Genomic DNA, 17,652 nt, shown 5'->3' on the forward strand with positions numbered 1-17,652 from the left:
ACTCTTGAATTTGAATCTTTCTTTTCTCCGTAATTGCTTCTTCGACGTATAGACTGAACAGTGGGAGCGAGAGACTACATCCCTGTCTCGCACATTTTTTTCAATCCGAGCACTTGGTTCTTCGTGAGCCGCTCTTATATTTACCTCTTGCTTCTGGTACATGTTGTACATTACCCGTCTTTCCCTGCAGCTTCCCCTATTTTTCTCAGAATTTCGAACTTCTTGGACCACTTGATATTGTAGAACGCTTTTTCCAGGTCAACAAATCCTATGAAAGGGTCTTGATTTTTCTTTAGCATTGCTTCAGTTATCAATCGCAACGTTAGAGTTGCCTCTCTGGAGCAGGTGCCTTTCTAAAGCCAAACTGATTGTCATCTGACACACCCTTAACTTTGTTTTCCATTCTTATGTATATTATTCTTGTAAACGCATTAGTTATTAAACTGATTGGGTGATAATTCTCGCACTTGTCGGGTCCTGCAGTCTTCGGAATTGTGTGGAAGATGTTTTTCCGGAAGTTCAAACGTGGCACTATGGCACTATGGCACTATGGCACTATGGGACTTAACTTCTGAGGTCATCAGTCCCCTAAAACTTGGAACTACTTAAACCTAACTAACCTAAGGACATCACACACAGCCATGCCCGAGGCAGGATTCGAACCTTCGACCGTAGCAGTCGCGTGGTTTCAGACTGTAGCGCCTAGAACCACTCGGCCACCCCGGCCGGATTTTCCGGAAGTAAGGTGTTATACCGTCAGACTAATAAGTTCTACAAATGAGCGTGAATAGTCGTAATAGTCGTTTTGTTGCCTCCCTCCCCTCCCCCCCCCCCCCCACACACACACACTCCCCTCCAAGGGTTTTGGAAACTGATGGACGGTTGTCTGACTCCTCTGCCTTATTCGATCGTAAGTCTTACGAAGTTCAAAATTAATGTGTTAAATATTTGACGTTAAGTACGTAAGCAATAAAAAGATTGATAAAGGTTTGAAATTGCGTTTAAAATTTGCTTGAAGTCTCTGATTTCTGTCATTATCTAACAACAGACTAATGTTGTCTCAGTAACTTGTGCACCGTTTTAGGCAGATGCTAGTTTTTCACGCATCTCAATTTGTATGATGTCTTGTACAATGATATAACTTTGCAGGTACTTTCAGTGGTATATATGGACACCGTCTGCAAAATGTGTTGCGAATAGAGCTAGTAACAAGGAAGTAATAAGTTAAAACGTTCTACCTAATGCTGAAGTCTCATTGCACGAACAGCGAAAATGTAGTATTAGAAAAACTTCATTCCTGTCATCATTTTGCGTGTGTGTCACCTAGAAATATTTGCATACAGATTTGCAATTAAGTGTAAGTCTTTTGGAAGTCTTTAAGTGCTCTGATTTTCTAATACTGGATAAGTATAGCCTTGGTAATTTTTTGCGTCGCTAGCTTCATTAGCTCATGATATATACACAGCTTTTAACTGTAATATTTGCCTTATTGTGTAAAACCACTAAGTAAGATTGTACACCTAAATGAGAAGATTATCACAACACTTTAAAATTTCAAATTCGCTACATGATTCTATGAAAGACGGAAAATAAACTTTTTTCTGCCCCAGAAGCTGTTAGAAAGACGACCTGCAACTAGTAAAGTAAAATTTTCACGAAATTTGAAAGGACTAAGAAAGTACACACAGAGGTGACAGAAAGTCATAAGACAGCTCCTAATATCGTGTCGGACCTCGGTGTGTTATAACGTCTCCTGTTTCCCGCGGAATAATCATTATCTACTTCGGATTCGGATGCCTTACCTCGACGCGGGTCAAAATTCATAATTCACGGTCATTGTCAACTTGTAATTTCGCAAATTCCGGGAAGCAGGGGGGGTGTTTTAACTTCATTACTTAACTTTACCTCATCTTACTGCACATAACACAGGTAGGGTATTTTTCAGAAATTAAAGTTTGTGGATCGTTTTGAACTCATATTTTTACAACTCATGGTACATCTCGCTCACACGAGCTAACACTGAACCAAATGAATACTGAGTGAGGAAACGAAGTGATCGAACCAAAATGAGCTAACAGAATGATCTGAACAAAAGTGAGATCGAGACACTATTGTGTCTATTACTTATTGCTGTGTCATCCAAACAAGACACAGCCAGGGCAAAAGCAGCGCAGCCGCAAAGATAAAAGCTGGTGCCTGTGCCATAGAGATTCGCCACTTGCGCGAGTTCCACGGGCGTCGCTGAGGATGAAGATATCGACTTCGCCTCGGCCGAGTACAATCCGCTAATGACCGGACGACAACGGTGAAGCCTACTCGGAAGATAGAAGAGCAACTCTTGCCTACTTGCCTACTTGCTTATAGATTATCGGAAATTGGAAATTTGTGGTGAGGTCTTATGGGACCAAACTGCTGAGGTCCCTAAGCTTACACACTACTTATTCAAACTTAAACGGACCAAACAGCTGAGGTCATCGGTCCCTAAGCTTACACACTATTTATTCGAACTTAAACTAACTTACGCTAAGAAGGACACAGGCACCCGTGCCCGAGAGAGGACTCGAACCTCCGACAGGGGGATAGATTATCGACCAGGGCAGACTTAGACAGGGAACGTCGTTCGCGATTTCGTAGAAGTGAGCAGACTGTTGTTGTAAATTGCATTTGCTATGTTCTGTGAAATGTACATACGGTTATTTGCACTTAGTCATTGAGGGTCTTTTTTGTATTATATTTCATGCAGTATTGCAGACTTAATCGTTCAACTAGTCACAAAGATAAGTAACCCTTTTTAAGTCATTTGTGTGACTTTATTACTAATTCGGTGGAGTGATGTAGACGTTCGTTCTCCTACCCTGGGCCCTAGCTGTGTAATAGTGGCAGGGAGAAATTGTCTTAGCGGTGTAAAGCACCAGAAGCTGTTTCATAAACTCACAACCTCGGCCTCCACAGCAGTAGCAACGAGGCTTTCACAAAAACGGGCGATGAGATTTTACGAAACTTATAGACTAATATAAACAAACCAATTCTAATCTAGAGTGTTCTTACTCCTATAATGTCTCAGGATTCTACTGAATCCGTTTCTTATAAGTAATACTTAAATATTTCAGTCACACTAATTTAAAATTATTTTTTATTAAAATTACGGTTTAAGGCCGTTGAAGCGTGCTTAAAAGATCATTTCACATTGAATTTTAATCCCACTCTTGAACCTTCCTTTTATTTCCGTCATTGTTTCCTCGACTTATAGATTGAACAGTAGGGGCGAAAACACACATTCCTCTCTTATTCCACTCTTATTCCGTGCACTTCGTTCTTGGTCATCCACTAGTATTGTTCCCTCATGCTTGTTGTACATATTGTGTACTACTCGTCTTTCCCTGTAGCCTGCCCCTATTTTTCTCAGAATGTCGAACATCTTGCACCATTTTTCACTGCCGAACGCTTTTTCTAGGTCGACAGAACCTATGAACGTCTCTTGATTTTTCTTTGGTCTTGCTCCCATTATCATCCGCAACGTCAGAACTGCTTCTCTGGTGCCGTCACCTTCCCTAAAGCCAAACTGATCGTCATCTAACAGGCCCTCAACTTTCTTTCACATTCTTCTCTATACATTATTGCCAACATCTTCGATGTGTGAGCTGTAAAGCTGATTGTGCGATAGTTCTCTCACTTGTCGGCTCTTGCAATCTTGGGAATTGTGTGAATGATGTTTCTCCGAAAGTCCAATGGCACATTGCCGATCTCATACGTGAATAACCGTTTTTTTTTGGGGGGGGGGGACTTTCCACAATTATTTTAGAAATTCGAATGTTATCTATGCCTTCTGCCTTATTTGACATTAAGTCTTCCAAAGATTTTCTAAATTTTCCTATCTCGTCCCTATCGACTCCTGTTTCACGCCATCAGGTAAGTCCTCCCCTCATAGAGACGCTCAATTTACTGTTTCCACCTATCCGCTCTCCTCTGCGTTAACAGTGGTATTCCCATTGTACTCTTAATTTTACCTCCATTGCTTCTAATTTCAACGAAGATTGCTTTGACTTCTGTTCTTTGCTGAGTCAGTCCTTCCAACGATCATTACCTTTTCGATTTCTTCACATTCTTCTCGTAGCCATTTCCTCTTGGCTTCCGCGCACTTGCTGTTTATTTCGTTCCTAAGGGACTTGTGTTTCTCCATTCCTGAATTTCCCTGAACATTTTTGTACTTCCTTCTTTCGTCTATCAACTGAAGTATTTCTTCTGTTACCCATGTTTTTTCGCAATTACCTTCGTTGTACCTATGTTTTTCTTTCCAACATCTGTGACTGCACTTTTTAGACATGTCCATTCCTCGTCAGCTGAACTGCCTACTCAGCGATTCATTATCTCAGTATCTATAGCCTCAGAGAACTTCAAGCGTATCTCTTCATTCCGCAGTAATTCAGTATCCCACTTTTTTGCGCATTGATTCTTCCTTACTAGTCTCTTCAGCTGCTCATCATCATTACTAAATTGTGATCTAGGTCTATATCTCCCCCTGGGTACGCCGTAAAGCCCAAATTCTGATTTCGGAATCTCTGCCTGTCTATGATGTAATCTAACTGAAATCCTCATGTATCTCCCGGCCTTTTCCAAGTATACCACTTCCTCTTGTGATCTTGAACAGAGTATTCACTATTACTAGCTGAAATTTATTGCAGAACTCAATTAGTGTTTCTCCACTCTCATTCCTAGTACCAAGCCAATGTTTTCCTATTACCCTTCTTCTATCCTATCCTACACACGCACTCCAGTCCTCCGTTACTGTTAGTTTTTCATCTCTTTTGACGTACTGAATTACCTGTTTAGTATCCTCTTATAGTTTCGCTGTCTCTACAGCTTTTGCTTACGACTTCGCCATGTGTATCTGAACCATCGTTGTCGGTGTTAGTTTGCTGTCGATTCTGTTGAGAACAACCCTATTGCTTAACTGTTCACAGTAACTAATTCTCTGCCCTCTCTTTCTATTAATGACGAGTCCTACTCCCGTTATAATATTTTCTGCTGCTGTTTCCATTTTACTTCACTGGCGCTCACTATATCTAAAATTAGTCTTAGAATTTCCCTTTTCAGATTTTCTAGCTTCCATACCACGTTCAAACTATTGGCATTCCAAATTGTAGAACGTTATCCTTTGCCGCGCGGGATTAGCCGAGCGGTCTCAGGCGCTGCAGTCATGGACTGTGCGGCTGGCCCCTTGGGCACATGTGTGTGTGTGTGTGTGTGTGTGTGTGTGTGTTTGTCCTTAGGATAATGTAGGCTAAGTAGTGCGTAAGCTTAGGGACTGATGAACTTAGCAGTTAAGTCCCATAAGATTTCACACACATTTGAACATTTGTTATCCTTTCGCTGGTTATTCAACTTTTTTCTCATGGTCACCTCGCCCTTCGCTGTCCCCTCCCGGAGACCCGAGTAGTGGACTAGTCCAGAATCTTTTGCCAATGGTAAGACCATCATGACACTTTTCAATTAGGGACCTCATGTCCTGTGGATACACTTTATATATCTTTAATGCAGTTCAGGGTGATTCAGAAATGCATGTAAATATTTTAAGGGTGTATTTGTGAGGTAAATATAAGACAAAAATGTTCTATAAATGTTTTTCCATAAACGTTTAATTCCAGAGTTATCGTTAAAATACGAAAGTCATGTCCGTATCAAAACGACGTCAGTGCAAGCAGCAGGATGCCATATTCTGGTACGTAATGCACATACGTATCTCCCAACAGTTGATTCGAAACTGCATGAATAGTGTTTGTTTGTGTTTGCAATTGCTGTTTACTCCTACTGTACAGAAGATGGCGCTGATGTTGTTGGTAACGGAAACGTACTTCCTGTCGTTCATTCATCGTCGGAAGGCTACAGGTTTCGTGCACATGATGTACTCAAACAGTGAGTATGCTGATGTGCACCTTGTGTATGGTGCAGCAGATGGAAACGCACTTGCAGCAAGACGAAGGTACAGTGAGCTGTTTCCAAGACGACGGTTACCAAGTCATCAGACGTTTGTATCTGTGGACAGACGTATGCGGGAGTATGGCATTCGTCCTGGGCCACATTCAGGTCGACCACTTGAACATGCAGTGAACGTCGAGGAACATGTTTTGGACCTGGTAGACCAAGATCCAGCCATCAGTACATGACAAATTAGTGCAGCTGTACGACTTCCACAATCTACTGTATGGCGGCTGCTTCGGAGACAACAGTTGCATCCATTTCACCTGCACAAAGTGCACGAATTGACACCTGCAGACTATCCTCGCCGTCAGCAATTCTGCCAGTGGTTACAAGAGCGTCATTTGAATGATCCAATGTTCATTCGGCGGATATTATTCACAGATGAGGCCACGTTTACTCGTGCGGGTGTAATCAATTCGTATAATATGCACCAGTGGGCTGTCGAGAATCCTGGCGCGAGAATTGTGCGTGGATATCAACATCAATTCTCCATAAACATTTGGTGTGGTATTGTGGGGAATGACTTACTCGGACCTCATGTTCTACCTCCAAGGCTGACTGGGCACGCTTACCGCGAATTTTTGGAGGGGGAATTGCCTGGATTGTTAGAGGATGTCCCTCTTGCAACACGAGCCACCTTGTGGTTTATGCACGATGGTGCTCCTGCCCATTACAGCCGCAACGTAAGGGCGTACCTCAATGATGCGTATCCACATCGATGGATAGGTCGCGGAGGACCAATTGCTTGGCCAGCCAGATCATCTGACCTGAACCCTTTAGACTTTTATTTATGGGGCCGACTAAAGACATTGGTGTATTCTTCTGCAGTACCGAACAGAGAAGTGCTACAACAAAGAATTGAAGGTGGTTGTGAAATTATTCGTGGAGAGTTGAACGAACTGTGTAATGTGCAGAGATCATTGCGGCGACGAGCACGGGTCTGTCTGCAAGTTCAGGGACAGCATTTTGAACATGCATTGCATTAAGATTTGTGCAAATACAGTACAGTACAGTCTGTAAATTCTTCACGTATTTTCCTTAGTTATTTTGCATTGATTTAGTTCAATCAACAGGAACTAAAGTAATACAGTATTCGCGAGGAATTGTTTCAGTTTGTTACGTCACGTTTATTTACCAGTTTGCGTTTTTAGTCCAAATGCATTGTAATTAAACTGTGAACTCTGGGAAGTAAATACTTTACGTTGTATTGAATGTATTATCATGTTTTGTTCATAACTCTGTAATAAGCCAAGTATAGCAAAAATTGTATAGAACATTTTTACCTTATATTTACCTCACAAATACACCCTTAAAATATTTACATGCATTTTTGAATCACCCTGTATATTAAAAATAGTATGTAATATTGATAATATTTGCGTCTTTGTCCGTGGTAGAGGTGTTGATATGAAATGTAAAGTAGTTGGCGATATGACTGTATATAATAGTATGTAATAAAGTGGAGGTACATTATCTTAACTGTTGACATAGAGCTCTACCCTTTATTTCTGGTAGCTGGCGCATAGTTGGCAGCATGCTTCGTCGCAGGATACATCGTGTCTTCCGATGGAAGCTTACGATTTACAAGTCTATTTTGGATGTGGAGACAGTATAACATGAACGTCACTTCGTCCGTTTTGGTTGATGTGTCCGCTCCTTCACCCTCTTGGGCAATGCCGTTGGCAAATCGAGGGTGACTTCCTACACTGGAAGTGATCGGCCGCCATTGCTGATGATTTTTATTCGAAATTTAAGCAGTCTCGTGGTTCAAGCACGGGGCAGAGGACGTTTTGATTACTAATCAAAGATGCTACCGCCAAACCATTGGTACAATCTGTTGGTGTACAGAGGTCAACGACACTCGGAGCAAGGGGCACCGTGACCTACGCCCCCTTTCTGTAAGCCTCGTATTAATGGTCCTTGTGATCACTGATAGACCAGCTGCATGCCGAGTCATTGAGAATGGTGAATCTGGGGTTCTGAGTGACTCTCTGACGATTGCTCGATTCTATCGTCTCTCTAGGTCGACCGCTTCCTTCTTGACGCCATGTTTGGCCGTGGCTCACCCATTCCGTCAACATTGTTGAATAGTGCTATCGCTCCTCTTCAAATGCCGAGCGATTCACCGACTACACGTCCTCTCTCAAATGAAGACATCTGCGTATATTTGTTCACAGATTTTTCTGCGAGGGTTAGTTACTGTCTACCTAAGCACAAGGAATGAAATTCGCGAAGACTTTATGCCCTTGTACCAACATGTCCGCTTTTTAGCATCTTTGCGAGCTGCACTGTAAAAGTGTGCAACCGCGTCACACATTCTTCCATCGGCCGCCATCGTTATAGGTAATTTTATATTTTCTGTCGATAACTGTATGAAAATCAATTTCTGACGAATTTGCGTAATTCCCTCATGGTGCATCTTTTTTTTGGTTTTGTCTTAATCTGAATAATTATAAAGGACTTCATCGTGAAGAAATTTTCGTGCTAATTCCAAAGCTCTGTATATCTCAGTTGTTATTTGTCATCGACAGAGATGACCTGAACAAGAACCTAGAAGATTGTAATGTTTCTTTCGACTCAAATAAGGAAGCCAAAAGGATCTGAACCCTACTCTGTGCTGACAATCAAGTAATGACGAAAGAGATAGTAACCTGTAGAGGGCTAAGTCTTTTGAACACTGCATATCAATCAAAAATGCAACAATAAAATTAAGGTTTGGCAAGGAAAGGAAACAGTATGATCAAGAATCTATATTGATGGTAAAACACTTGACCAGTTGTCACATTTTCTTTACCTCGGCTGCACCACAATCGATGAAGAGGAGAAAGATATTCCCAAGGTAGTGTTATTGGCCCTTTGCTGTTCCTCATCTATGTAAACTTCCGACTCTTTCAACTGCAACCAAGACTTTAATAAAATGGCAAAGGAAATGTAAATCAGAACACTGGGAGGAGTAGTGGTCTAAATAACAATTGATTTATTCATTCTTAACATCACATGACAAAAGATGGCTAAAGAAACGCCACGCAAACATTTTTATCTGACAAACGCTTTCAACAATATGCGATCTATGGTTAACAAAGTGATCAGCTGGAGATAAACACACCACACTAACCAGAACTAATCGCTTTATCTATCTTCATAAATGTGAATCCCCACAAACTACGGTACTACTAAGCATCTATACTCTACTGTTCCATAAAGAAAAATACGGTTCCAAAGAACAGGGTGCTGAGAAGAATATACTGAAGCCCTACGTCATAGCCTTCTGCAGGTTAGGGCGGCACAGCAGTAAGCGCTCGCCAACTGCAGTCATGGACTGCGACAATCTGTTATTAATGGCTCGCGCCCGGCAGTATGCAAGTACATGGTCTTGCATTCGGCTGATTTTGAACGCAGATACTTCCCTGTGAGCCTCTGAAAGCCTAGTGGATTCCACTGTGAAGGCGGACCCATTCGCTACTCTGCCAAACCAATTTGACTGCATAACGCAACTAAGCGTGATGGAATGTGTCAAACAGTTAGACGGCCCACTCAAAACAAATAAGTACACCCACGCATAACTCGTCGTGTGCGTGATGCAAGAACCAGTACCTCTGACGGTTCAGATGGTGACTGCCACAGACTCTAAGTGGCACACTAGCAAAGGACACAAGTCTCACCGTCTAGTTAGAGACCTACCTTTCTTTACTAGCGAAGCGCCAGTACAAGAGTGCTCTGCTCGTTCTCTACAGGTTTCTTCCGCAGCTCGGCATCATAGCACATTTCCATGCTTAGACTACACCCACTTTAACACAAGCCAGTCACGAGCTGGAGCTTGGCATACGAAACTGGGAGACCACACCCCTGCTCTGCATACACAGATTTGACCAGCCAGCGACTTCAAAAATTAATTGGGAGGAAAGGAAAAAAGATTCAGCTTCACGCCCTCTTTCCCCCACATTTACACCATGTCTTTGCTAAAAGCATGACTTGGATGGAATCATAGCCCTCCATAAAAAGATCGTTATCTCCCCTGTTGCTTCCATTTCTTACTTTCCAAAGAACAGCCATAAACTCGCCAAAAGCCTCGTGTATCCGCAGACAGAATCTGGACACCTGGGCGCCACTACCCTGTCCCACAGAATTCGCAGAAACTCTCAGCCATCTCATACGCTTTCTACTTAACGAGGGCCCATACTCTGCTTTATTGCCAGCCATCAGATCTTACAATGCTGCTCATGGCTGCAGCAACTCCTTAGCGCTAGTCAGCCTACCTGGACACGACGCACCGGCGCCACCCAATGTGTGTACCCAATGAGACCAGGAGACTTGCCTGTCGGGAAATGTTTCCACCAGGTTCCACAGAAAAAAGCTCCATTCGGCCCTCAGCTGCTGTAAGCTTTTACTGCAGTCAATTAACTCGGCACCCTCTTCCTTCCAGCTCAGGTAAAGCCTACCACTATGCCTTCACTAGAGCACACAAGCAAGAGCGTTAACTACTGCCAACCATTTCCTCATATGAATGAAGTCAGATCGTATCAAATATAGCAACCAAGTCATAAAGATCACCTTCCCTACGAATGTTAAGCTGCATGACACCGTATCATAAGTGAGAGTTCTCTGAAATCTATCATCTATATAAACGATTTGGGAATCGTTCTGAGCAGTCTTCTTAGGTTGTTTGCAGATGATGCTGTCTTTTATCGACTAATAAACTCATCAGAAGATCAAGACAAATTGAAAAACTATTTAGAAAAGATCTCTGAATGGTGCGAAAATGGGTAGTTGATCCTAAATAACGAAAAGTGTGAACTCATCCACATGAGATCTAAAAGGGATACACTAAACTTCGGTTACACGATAAATCAGTCAAATATAAAGGCCATAAATTCAACTAAATACCTAGGAATTACAATTATACGAACAACTTAAATTGGAAGAGACACATAGAAAGTGTTGTGGGGAAGGCTAACCAAAGACTAAGTTGTATTGTCAGGACACTTAGAGAATGTAACAGATCTACTAAGGAGACTGCCTACACTACACTTGTCCGTTCTCTTTTAGAATACTGCTGCACGGTGTGGTATCCTTACCAGATAGGACTGACGGAGTACATCGAAAAAGTTCAAAGAAGCGCAGCTCGTTTTGTATTATCGCGAAATATGGGAGAGAGTGTCATTGAAATAATACAGAACTTGGGCTGGACATCATTAAAACAAAGACGTTTTTTGTTGTGACGGAATCTTCCAACAAAATTCCAGTCACCAACCTTCTCCTCCAAATGCGAAAATATTTTTTTGACACCGACCTACACAGGGAGAAACGATCACCACGATAAAATAAGGGAAATCAGAGCTCTTAGGTAAAGATATAGGTGCTCGTTTTTCCTGCGCACTATACGAGACTGGAATGACAGAGAATTGCGAAGGTGGTTCGATGAAACCTCTGCCAGGCACTTAAATGTGATTTTCGGAATATCCATGTAGATGTAGATGTAGAAATATAAACGGCTATCGTAGAACATGTGGGACAATTGGAAGTGTAGAAATATATGCAAATGATTTTTTAAAATGTATCACATAGCTGTACGGAGCATGCTGGGCTCCTAACAAGAAATATGTCGGCAGTCGGAAACATCACAAATAAAGTTCCTTGGATGTGTAAAAGGTTGTGCTAGGGAAGATAAAATCAATAACTGGTGTAAAGGCACAATTAGGAGTGAAATTTGTAACAGATAAATTTGCACAGAAATAAAGTGAATGAAGGTAACATGCTCTGTCTACATCGAAGACCAGGGTCCCAAAGCAAGCGTTATATGATAAATATTTGGAGAGAGGATTAGTAAACAGATCGAGGACAAGATGATGATATCAGAATAAGCTTACCTTAGCTGATACCTGGACAGTCAGCAGAAGGAGAAGAAGAAGACAAAGGAAACGAACATGGATTATAAAAGGAATGAAAAAGAAATAATTTACAAATGATGTAGCATGCAATTTACTTTTTCTCGTCTTATAATAAAAGTTAAAATTCCCATGCGCGTTTTATTGATGTAATATTGAATTTTGCTGTACTTACTACAAAACATTCGAACACAGGCATTACATTTAGTTTTAACTTACCTGCTTCTTTGATTCAGTGCCCTAGTCGTTGCCATAGCTGATGTTACACAGGTACTACATGTCCACCAGACCTCCTTAAGTGCAAGCTCCACTTTTATGAATAATTATAAGACTTCATCACGTATTAACGTTTATTCAAACGTGCTTTATTCACTTTCTCTTCAATTATTCTGATCGTGAACCTCTTCACCAATTTCTTCAAGATACTCGCTTTGAGCTATCACATACGATTGATTACTGTATAAGGACGCGCTGGTCGAAGATGACACCAAAGGCAAATTACAGAAATACAGAAAAGTAAATCTTTAGCAATAAAACTCAACTTCCACATGCAGATGTTTCACTGTTACAGAACGAATAATTGGTTCATTTCCTCAGTTACAGAAGAATTGTAACTCAGCTGAAATATACTGGGCAAATCATCTGCTTCTACTGCTGTCATTTTATGCAACTCATAATGGTATAGCTGTCCTTCACAATCTACGCTCGAGATGTTCATATTCTCTCTCTTGCTACGAGCAAGGTATTACTCATACAGAGAAGAATGAGCAGGAATTTTTTAGAAAATGTAATGTAGTTACGTTTAGTGCTGAGAAACGATTACAGTTGAGGCTACGGTTTCATTCAAGAAAAACGTAAAAAGAAACGACCTTAAAGCGCACCTCCAACATACACTCTTCCCCCACCTGTCAGGATTTCTAGTATGTTGTTCGTGGCACTCCCTCCTACCAAAGTACAGAAATTTCCGACTACACGAACTATTCCCGATATTAAACGTTTTTCGGCCTCCATTGACTGGGCTATTACACCATCAGTACAGTCGACTATTTTGTTTACATCATTAATTTAAACTTGTCCGTGAGAGTATGAAAGAAACAGGAATTTTGCTAACGTTACGCATAAAGTAATTACGTTGACAATTCGATCCAAAGTGTACCGTTACAACCACACTAGTTTCGTAGTCAGAAGACCTGATGAATACTACGATGTAATTCTTTATTTCATGCCGTAAAATTTCACAAAATTATTAGGTAAAATTTACACGGATGTTACTTTTACAATTTTTAAGTGCTCGACTACGTCGGTGACGTACCAGTCAGTGCAAACCAAAAATGGTCGAATGCAGGAAATAATTCGTGCACTCGCAAATATTAGTACGATAGCAGGACAGAGTTTCATGAACAACATATTAGAAATCCTGACAGGTGGCAGCTGAGTGTAGAAGTGGAATTGCGTTTGAAGATAACTTTTGTACATTTTCGTTGAATAACTCGAAAACTAGGGCCTATTACGCGTCCCAGTACAAATTTAACCATATTAAATTTCGTACTAAAAGATACTGTTCATTTTTTCTCGAGGACTAATAGTTTGTGCGCAGATAGCGAGAGAATATAAAACTCTCGTGTGTGGTTTATGAAGATCAGCTTTAACAATGAGAGTTGCATTGGTTATTGAACCTCCCTGTATACATTACTGCAAAACTGACTTGGACGTGGCAGAACCACATTCTTTTACGATGTGTTCTGTATCTCGCCACTAGAGAAATTTTAAATAACTAACCGGTGTCCATAACTCAAAAATCAGAAATTTTACGGACCAATGCATTATGACGAAAACTGATAAATGAACAGACTAGTATGTCATGTGACTAGATCTATACACCTAATCTACTAAGCAATAAAAATGAGCTAAGTGCAGCAAAGCCGAAAAAGTTACATTTCTATAAACCACACTGCTAAAACTGTAAACTGACTGCTCGTAGTCTGTGTAGCTAAGCGAACGACGTTTTTATTGGAGCAGCTGGAGAAATGCTATTGACAGTTGTCGATGGCGCGTGTACTGCCGACAGCGGGAAGTACAGATGGAAAAGATCTCGTGGTGTCAGTGAGCTACACGTGGCGCCGTGGTCATCGCTCGCGGGAAAATCCCACAGAAATTTCCCTGCCCTCCTGTGTCGCTGGGACACGCCCTACGCCACCGTCTTATCTACAAGAGTAACGGGAACGTCGCAAGTTCGAAGAGCACTGAACTGCTACGAGGAAATTCCCATGTTTTCATGTCAGTCCCTGGCACTGTGATCGGATCTCGGAATCTTTCTTAAAGTGAATAGTTAGCGTAGGACTGTCATTAGTGATACAGGAGTAGTGGTACTCAAAGGCTTGTCTCGTGGGTCAGAGCGTGGCTGGTTACCTTACTCAGACAGTTTTTAGGAGTGTAGCAATGCTAAGAACTAAGCCAGCGGCGCCAGTAAACGTTTCCGAGCAAACCTGCGAAGCGATGCATTACATAGTTTGTCTCACAAGGAAACTGTTGAGTGCGAGGTTGAAAAAGGACGATGATGTTTACGGCATTCGACACCCCACATATTGTCTACTATACAACCACAATATTCGCTGCTAATGCTAACAGGTCGTGCGACTGGATGTATCCAATGGTGAGCACAGAATGAGGCTACAGTGCGTAGCTGAACTGCTTAGTCGACGAGTAACTCACAGCAGTGCTGCAGTGCTAATGGTCTTGATACGAAGCAGGGCAATGGCAACGATAAACAAAGCAAACATTGCATTATATCTGCAACAACAGTTGACATTTCGTAAGAAAGGAACAAAAGGAATTTCGCAGAGTGAGAAAGAAGTGTCAGATCAAATATTAGCGTTCCTGCGATATGAGCCAGCGGAAAGTGTGTTGTCGTATACACAGGACTGTGGGGACAATGTACGTGAGGAGTACAATACGTGCTGAAGCAGTGAAAGTGATAGTGAAACAGGTAGTTAGCCATGTAGTTCATTGTCCTTGTCAGAGAGGAAGCCATAAATCACGTTTCCAGTGAAACTTATTAAAGGACAATCATCATCCAAGGACAATGTACTAAACATAATTATGTACATGGAAGACCATCCGCAGCATAATATTTAAAAAATATGTACAGATTTCGAGTAATTCCGCAGCAATACTATGCGTAGTGCATAAGAAAAATTACAGATATTCAAGCGAGGACAAGACGCACTTGTTACAGAACTTGTTGTTTGCGTGTCTCAAGGATGCTCGATGCAGTTTACAGGATGTACGGGATAGTGACCTATTACGTTGTGCACATTTCAAATAGCGAGCGACATAGATTACAATGATTTCAAGGGAAGGCGTGGATGGCTGCCAACGGCCTTGCCGCAGTGGTAGCACCGGTTCCCGTCAGATCACCAAAGTTAAGCGCTGTCGGGCTGGGCTAGCACTTGGATGGGTGACCACCAGGTCTGCTGAGCGCTGTTGGCAAGCGATGTGCACTCAGCCCTTCTGAGGCAAACTGAGAAGCTGCTTGACTGAGAAGTAGCAGCTCCGGTCTCGGAAACTACATACGGCCGGGAGAGCGGTGTGCTGACCACGTCTCTCTCCATCTGCGCATCCAGTGACGCCTACGGGCTCAGGATGACACTGTGGCCATTGGTACCGTTGGGTCTTCATGGCATGTTCAGGAGGAGAGAGAGAGAGAGAGAGAGAGAGAGAGGATGGGTGCATAACTTCATACAGTGCTACAGAATTTGCAGACATAATTTCAAACAAAGCGTCAATTTTACGATGAACAGCAAACTTTCGGCCTGCGAGATTGAAGATGAGATAAACAAACTTATCCCGTCGTTCAGTGAGGTATTTGTATTTAACTCCGATCAGTCTGGATTTGAAGAGGAAATACATTTGAAAGGAACCCTGGAAATTAGAGATACCAAGAGAGTTTTATCAAGATCAACTAACATCAATGCCTTAACGCATTGGCATACAATTATACCGACTGTTAATCTCGATGACAAATTGGCTGCAATGTTATTTATTATGCAGCGAGAAGTTGGAGGTGCTCTGCCTTCTGCGATTTTTTCTGGTGTGCGTGACCTTTGGAAGGTAATAGGACATATTTACCTCACAGCAAGCAAGAGTGGGGAAATGAGTGTAAGAGAATTACAGTATGAGCACTGATATTGGTTAATAGCTAGTCAAAATAACTTTCTTTTGCTTGATTTCTGGCCTGCGTATGAAAATCCTACTCCCTTAAAGCAAACTATCCCTCCCGAAAAGTATGTGAATCGCAACTCATACCTCCTTGAACCACTGGACATATTCAGCCCATGCATGTTTATTTCTCCCGTGTCTTTACAACATATTATCGTACTGGTTGCAGCTAAGCCTCGAATGATAGCCAATTTGACGACAAGCTCCACGACAAACTGTTTCGCATTCAGTTGCATGCCATCACATACCATCAGTTCTCCAATATGATTACACCAATATGATTCTATATGCATTGTTTAAGAGTGGATACTTAGCTGAGCGTCCTGCATGGTTTGTAAGCCCAAAGGATCTTGATGGTGAAAATCTATATGATCACTGTGGGGAACCTTTTTTTCCATTTGCTTCTAGTGGTACAAGTTAATGGTTTGCCCTGAACATTTTTTCAATACCGACTATGTCTGTTTTGTGAAGCGTAATTCATACACCTCATAGAAGGTTGATCTTGTTGCACTCTTGATGCATATGGTAAGTCATCAACAGCTAATAATTTTCCCTTCGTAATTATTAACACAACACTTCCAAATGAGCCTTTCTAAAACTGAACTAGCGACGTCGCACTCAAGGGTTTCCTTGTCAGATGCTGCACATTGCTAAAGCCTTCCTCACACGGGACAAGGCAGCTAATGTTGACGTGGACGCGTACGACATCCGACCTCACGAGAGAGAGCTGGAACATCACACGGGACGAGCTGGTTAACGTGCTTTGCGCTCTCAGCGCTCTCCAGCGCCCGTTGTCGACTTTATTTGACTCTCAAACCACAGTTTCCTCACGAAACTGGACGCGCGTAAAATAGCTGTATTAACTGTGTTATCAGTTGAAGAGGAAGAGGTAAAAAAATCACGAAGAAGATTCTGAAGTTGTCGACAGCTTGAACAGCGAATTCCTGGCAGAGGAACACTACATAATGTTGTACAACGATTTGAGATACATAACAGTAGAAGTTATTCGTTAACTCAGTCGAATTTTCATCCCATTTTCGGTTTTAAATAGAATAACGCATATCGTCCACATTCTCGATGTTGTATTGAGTACCAACGCTTTGAAATAACGTACTTCATCACATAGATTGCAGAATCGAGATTCGTTACGTAATTTCATTTGAATGGCAGGGATGATTTGTTCTGATGTTGCACACCATCACTGAACAAGAAATTTACCGGCAAGACACAGACAAGAGCGAGTTCATAAACGCAAACATAGGTAGGTATATATCAGGTTGGTGCATAAGCTAGTAGAGTTTTAGCTTTGCATGTTGGTAATCCGTTTGCAATGCGTTTATTTATCGATCGCCATTTTTTATTACTTGTAGTTCATTGCTGTTATTTCAGTTCACCTATTGTAATTCTGTCATTTTGAGATAGGAAATGCAGCTATGAACGCTAGAAAATGGAGTGCCCGTTGGAAAAATCGGAACACTTTCGACTGACAGCAGTGGAGACAGCCAGAAACCATTGTGCCATTTACAGGGATAATGCTGTTGAACATAACACGTCAAAAAAATAGTTTTCT

At 41.8% G+C, this 17,652-nt stretch overlaps 1 pseudogene; it reads left to right on the forward strand.

Moving 5' to 3' along the window:
• The first annotated feature begins 15,235 nt into the window (after positions 1-15,235).
• Positions 15,236-15,353, forward strand: LOC126337099 (5S ribosomal RNA; annotated as a pseudogene).
• The last annotated feature ends 2,299 nt before the right edge of the window (positions 15,354-17,652 follow it).

This window comes from Schistocerca gregaria, chromosome 2, assembly GCF_023897955.1.
Source record: "Schistocerca gregaria isolate iqSchGreg1 chromosome 2, iqSchGreg1.2, whole genome shotgun sequence".
Taxonomy (NCBI): Eukaryota; Metazoa; Arthropoda; class Insecta; order Orthoptera; family Acrididae; genus Schistocerca; species Schistocerca gregaria.